At 33.2% G+C, this 6993-nt stretch overlaps 1 long non-coding RNA gene across 1 annotated transcript; it reads right to left on the reverse strand.

Annotated features, from left to right (window-relative positions):
- On the reverse strand, positions 1 to 4054 carry LOC143053941 (uncharacterized). The gene is made up of 2 exons (XR_012971513.1): positions 3883 to 4054; positions 1 to 1856 (listed from the first exon to the last, which is right to left on the reverse strand). It is a non-coding gene; the product is annotated as an uncharacterized LOC143053941 (long non-coding RNA).
- Positions 4055 to 6993: the final 2939 nt, after the last annotated feature.

A 6993-nucleotide genomic window follows, 5' to 3' on the forward strand; every position in this document is an offset into this window, starting at 1 on the left:
TAACCAAACTTATTTATTGATTTAACATTTACATCATATTTTTGACAATATAGAGACACTGGTTTGCAATTTTTAAATTGGGCTCGTTTGGAATGATAAAATATTTATCTCGAATCGTTAGCTCCAGATTTCGCAGCGCAGTATGTAACCCTCGAATATCTTCAAGATGATATGAACACAAAAATGTTAAACTATTTAAGTACACAACAGCAGGAATAAATTTAGCATGCACAACGCTTTCAATCAAAGGAGTAAGTTCTACAGGCAATAACGTAAACGGTGGTCGAAACCAAACATTTTCAACAACTAAATGTTTGCAAGTTGATAAGAATCCAACTGATTTTCTCATTTGCTGGAAATACGTTTGATCCTTAAAAGTTTTATCTAAATGCAACAGAATTTTATCGGGAGTACATTTTGACAAACTGTAGTTAATGATATCTATACATTCGTGGAATCGTCGATATTTATAATATAATGATGCTAACAGTAACCAAGTGGCTGTAACATTAAAGTGTATCCCTGCCTTGAAGCAATTTAAGCTTATTTGGTATTGTTCGTAAACAGATTTATTACTTTCCGTAAATTGATATCGGTCTGGTAGTTGTAACAATTCGTTGAAAACCTGTGACATCATGTATGCAGAAAGTTCTTTATCTTTGATTTTACGTAAAAGAGCTATGTGAATAGGGAAGACAGGACTAAACGAACATTTAGTGTATGATAAGCATGCGAACGCAGATGCTGTCAAAATAGGCGAGCTAGATAACATATTTGTCAGTTTATGTTCTATTATAAACCTTTGAAATGTAGCCGTATTGAAAACACAAGTCCATAGCGAATTGTATATATCATGTAATTTATCCAATAAAGATCTGTGTTGGTAATCAGTAAATCTGCCTTCAAATAAGTTATTTTCGGGAATAAAGTAATGAAGACACGTTTTATATTGCACACAGTAAATCAGTCGCCTCAGACAGTTCATAAAACAGGGAATCATATTCGCAGGATTCCAATCTGAAGGATTTGATTCTTCACATAACCAGAACATTATAGTTTTAAGGAAATATGAACAAATAAGATCACTGTGTTTTGTCTTAATAATGTCTTTCAAAATGATCTTTAACAAGGCGTAACATAATAACTGTGTATGAGAAAAGGAAAAAATAAGTTGTTTTTCTGCCATGGAAAACGATATCCGCCATTCCAAATCTTCATTTGCTGATCCTTTACATCCAATAGGAACAAATAAAACGCCGTACTGCACAACAGAAGTAACGAGATTGTTATCGGGCCAAGACGATCTGGATCTATGTATCCAATGTTGAGCCGGTCTTATCCATTCCTTACATCTAAAACTATTTGCAAAATCATGTGTACCGTTTGCTGTAGATGTACATGGTCCATGGATAACATAATCGTCTATTAAACCATACTCCCGATAAAGTTTACTTGAAAAGTATGCATCCCCTTCTTTAATCTCGCAAAATAGGTATGTGTCCGGTAGGTCTGACATGTCATAAAGCTTAAGCTTCGTAAACCCTGGTTTTGTGTCATTGATGTCCATGATTATGGGTATTTCATCTGTGAAGGTTGACGCATTATTTGTACTATCGTAAACACGACAAAATTGACAAACAGTCATTTGATCATAATCACTACCTATGAAGTCTATACCTTCTGCCTTACTCCCACTACTTACGATAATGTAGGAGGAATTTCTACATAAACTGTCTATTGCGCAAAATATCTTTCTTCTTGTATTTACAACTTCTTCTGATCCAACTACATTACATAAATATTGATAAAGCTTGATGGAAAGTGTTTTATCTGCTTTGCTCATATTGTTTTTGAATCTGTAATTGATAAAGGAATACCCTGTTAATTCTAACACTTTTTTTACACTTTCAAAAATGGTATATGCTCGGGCTAGTCCTGAGTTTTTTCCTTTTGGGTTCTATTGTACTAATGAGTCAAACGTAAGTTGTGTATGCTATTGGGTCAGTACGGAATGCACTTTGTGTATTTCGAATTTTCCTTCGGATAAAGTATGTAAAAATGTGCTTGTTACTTTCATTTTAACATGTATCCCAGTGATTATTAGGTAGGCTTCGATGAAAAGTGTAAGCCAATATTTTTCATTCGAAATTGTCTCGGGTGGTAATTTTTTGACGTCAAATAAGGAACAAATATGGAAAAAAGTTTTTAATCTTTGGAATCTTTATGTATCCACATATAATTAACGCCGCCACTAAAGTAGGTAGTTTCAGAGTAACTTTAAAGCCATGCTTTGATTGCTGATACAGTTAATGTTAATAAGTTCGAAAGAATTTTCGTGGAGCATTTAGAAGAACAATGGATGTAATCAAAAACTCAACCACTTCAAACAAACGAAAAACAACTGCCATATTTGGTATTTCCATAAGTACAACATGGTGGTTTAAACCTGGTTTAACGGCTCGCTAAATCTCTTACTTGTAAAAACGTTACAGTCGCATATATATTTCCATTATATTGACAACAATGTGTGAGCAAAACAAACAGACGTTATTGTATAAAAATGTCAAAGTTAAGATACAATATAAAAAAGAAGATGTGGTATGATTGCCAATGAGACAAAATCGTACGGCCTTCAACAATGAACAAAGCCCATACCGCATAGTCAGCTATAAAAGGCCCCGATAAGACAATGTAAAACAATTCAAACGAGAAAACTAACGGCCTTATTTATGTAAAAAAAAATGAATCCACAATGTGTTATAATGTTCCGAAACAATAAAACTATTAAAACAAACAAAAATTCCAACAAAGAAAGCACAAAGGTATATATCATATTTGGTTGAAACTTCAAAGGAAGCATATTTGGTTGAAACTCCAAAGGAATGTGATGTGTGATAAATCTGGATTCCCTCCCTGGTAACTGCTGTTCTTTTAACAGAAAATCAATGTGATATTTCTTAATATATTACTTCTTAATCTTGTAGTGTTATTCGTCACAAGATTTTAATCATTGCATGAAAATTTGTAAAAAGTAAGGTGAAAAGTAAAATTACTGAACTCCGAGGAAAACTTAAAATGGAAAGTCTCTTATCAAATGTCAAAATCAAAAGCTCAAACACATCATCGAATGGATAACAACTTTCATAGTCCTGACTTTTCTTATATAGAAAATTGTGGATTGAACCTAGTTTTATAGCTAGCTAAACATCTCACTTGGAAATGTATGACAGTCGCATCAAATTCAATGGTATTGACAACGATATGTGAAAAAAACAAACAGACATTTCGGGGCCTTTTATAGCTGACTATGCCGTATGTGTTTCGCTCGTTGTTGAAGGCCGTACGATGACCCATAGTTGATAATTTTTGTATCTTGTGGAGAGTTGTCTCATTGGCAATCATACCACATCTTCTTTTTTATATAACAGGTAAAAATGTCAACAATGGGGGTACATCAGTCAACATTGTGTTATAATCTAAATCAACAAAGAAGCACACAAAGGCATATAGACAAAGCACACGAGGTAAAAATGAAAGACAATTATACCTTGAAAATTTGAGGTTAGATATTCAAATAGCTGAGAACATTGAACACGCTGAATATATAGGGCTTTTCGAGAGAGAATAGAGAAACAAAACTGAGATTGCATTTAAATTTCATTTATCTATAGGTCCACGGCAGCCATTCTGAATAAAACTCCAGGTACACAGGATTGTCTTAACTCGGAATGAAATTGGTGTAAGTCCATAGCTTCAAAAGTAACCTTAAAAGGTATTGGACTAACCGTCATTTAATTATATCATATTACAATTGCACTTTCCGTATTCCTGACGACGTAAATTTGCATCGGAACTATGGTTGTTTTTACTTATATCACTTACCCCTGTAGATTTGCTGTTGGTTTGCCTTTAATTATCTTTTCGATTACTGTGTCTTGTTTCCTTTGTGTACAGATATTCTGTGGCTTCTACTTGTTCAAGATGAATATCTATCACCCCACACATCATGCATATTGAACAAAGCAAATTTCTATTATGACCCAGGTTTTTCCAGTTTCCACTTCCTGGTTGTAGTACTGGTTGAAATACCTTATTAGGTTATACTTCTTTGTTACAATTGTTAACTTTGCATCAACAATAAATTACTATCAAAACAGTGTAACATCTGACAGTTTTTCAATCAAGATGAATAAGAAATAAAACTACTTTACCTTTACACTACGAGATGATTTCAGGTTATATTTCCGCAACTGGATAAAAGTTGTTATATAAATGAGTTAGTTTAACCAAAGAGGTTGTATGTAGTAATACAATCTCCATTTTAGTATACCGATCTTAAATTATCCGTTGTTAAATTGAGAAATTATTAAGAAACTGAGGTTCTCACTCACTCAGGTAAAGTCGACATAAATGGATTTGGCAACTCCGTTAATAACAATTTTTTGTTTCGAGTTTCGAACAGCGGTATACTACTGTTGCCTTTATTTGTCATATAGCTCCTCTGTATTTTATTTCTTATTGAACTATCAAAAGTATTAGCGCATTCCTTACAAAAAGCTTTTCATTGTGAATTCACAAGAAAAGACCAGATAACAAACAAAATCAAAATGAAAGCAAAAATACCTAATGGAGCTAATGTAATGGACCTCTTGAGAGATTTATTGACATCATAATGATTGTTTGCTGTTATTTAAATTTTGCGTTACTTCTAAACATATATATATATATATATATATATATATAGATACATAAATTGAGCTTTACAACTGCTTCTTTCAAGTTGATCATGTCATGTACACAATGTCAAAAATACTTGGTAATGTCAACTCGCCATTTGATAAGGGACTTTCCGTTTTGATTTTCCTCGTAGTTCAGTAATTTTGTGATTATATTTTTTGGGAAGGAATTGCGGGATTAAGGCCAAGTAGAAAATGTAATCTTGCCTTCAATAAACGAAGAGACTAGCAGTTTTACGAGTAAAACGTTAAATCATATGGTTGATCATTACCAAAGGCATAGCAGCAAATGTTTAAGCTAGATAAATCCCCCCTAAAAACAAACCAACTCACGATAAAAATGAAATATTTCAAATGAATGGTAGGAAGAAGAAATGTGTACTTTCTCAAACAAAGAACTTTAATGTTGTCCAAACTGATGAAAACGCTGTAATATCACCGATTTTGTGAGAGAGAAAAAAACAAGGCAAAACTCTTTCTCTTGGCAATATGCAGAGCCTGATAGAGTTAACAAACAGCCTGTTGAATAAAAACCATTATTTGCAAAATAACTGAAAGTCGAGTTAGAAAAATGTGTTGCAATGCTAAATTCGAAAAGAAATCGTTATTTGACTGTTTCTAATTTCTATCATCATACAATGATTAATATCTTATGATTCTCATCTGATGTTGTGAATGATATTTACTTTTCTATTAAAACAGGCTTAAATCTTTTGTGTAAGACTCTTCTGATAATTCTGGGAAGCGGTTAAGCCATCGGTGATACAAAAGTTGGACAAAATGATGACAAAAAGGACGGAAAGGTGGATAGATGGCAATCTATAAGATATTACAACAGAATTAAGAATTGTAGGGAAAAAAGTGTAAAACAAAGCTGTATATACTCTCTACTAATTAATAAACTGTTATTAGAGAGATATGTCTCGCCTTTTTGTTATTTTGATTATGCAAATGTTGACATTAAAATCATAGGTCCTTGAGGACAGGATCCTGTTATGAGCCCCCATTAGTCCCTCCCCCTTATTATTATAAATCTCATATTTTTTAAAAGAGGGACGAAAGATACCAACTAGGGGTGATCTCTGGTGCTCCGGAAGGGTAAGCAGATCCTGCTCCACATGTGGCACCCGTCGTGTTGCTTATGTGATAACAAATCCGGTAAATAGTCTAATTCGGTAGGTCACATCCATGAAAGGGAAGGGATTGTAGTTACGACGTAAGGAACATATCCGATATCTATCAAATATATACTAATATATTCCATTCTCAATTTTATTTAATATACCATCTTTTTACTCTATGAGATTTATGATAATAAGGGGGAGGGACAATGGGGGGAAAATTGGGGCTCATAACAGGATTCTGTCCTCAAGCACATATGATTAAAATAGCAATACTTAACATGTTACATAAGTTAGGCAAATATTTGAAGTCAATGAACCATAACTGAGGTACATGGCTAAACAATCTCCATATAAATGAGTTGTGCCAATGCTAATTAAACTGAATACCAAATATCATTGACTTATAATAAGTCATTCCCCTTTTAAAACAAACCTAAACACAAACATTAACTTGTAAACTATGAAAAAGTTTCAAAGTCGATGAACCATGAAGAGGGGTTGGAGCTATGTTAAATATTATAAATAACAATAAATTTGCATATCTATTATCAATGACTTTAAATTTGCAGTTCATCTTAAAATGATCTAATCACAAACTAATACATGTAAGCTAAGCAAAAGCTTTAAAGTCAATAGACCATGACTGAGGTGCAGAGCCAAATAATCTCCATAGAAATGAGATATGCCGATGCTTACAAAACTGCATATTAAATATAATTGAATTGACCTACCACTTATGGTTCCCCATGAACTGACCTAATCACAAACAAATACATGTCAAATAGGCAAAAGCTTCAAAGTCAATAGACCATGGCTGAGGGGGCGTAGCCAAATAATAACCATGGAATTGCGATGTGCCAATGCTAATACAACTGCATACCAAATATCATTGACTACCACTCATGGTTCACCACAAATTAGACCTAATAACAAACTAATACATTGTTGATGCCGTTCCTGGAAACAGCATACCTATGTCTCCCTTTTTGACTCCATCAGTATATAGTATCAATTTTAATTTCTTAATTTTTACCTAACCTCACCTAAGTACATCCTTAATTGTAATAGATATTGGATGTGAAACATAGTATTATCCTATACTGTATGCTTTGGGTTTTAATAACAAATTATTT

Source organism: Mytilus galloprovincialis, chromosome 12 (assembly GCF_965363235.1).
Source record: "Mytilus galloprovincialis chromosome 12, xbMytGall1.hap1.1, whole genome shotgun sequence".
NCBI classification, from domain to species: domain Eukaryota; kingdom Metazoa; phylum Mollusca; class Bivalvia; order Mytilida; family Mytilidae; genus Mytilus; species Mytilus galloprovincialis.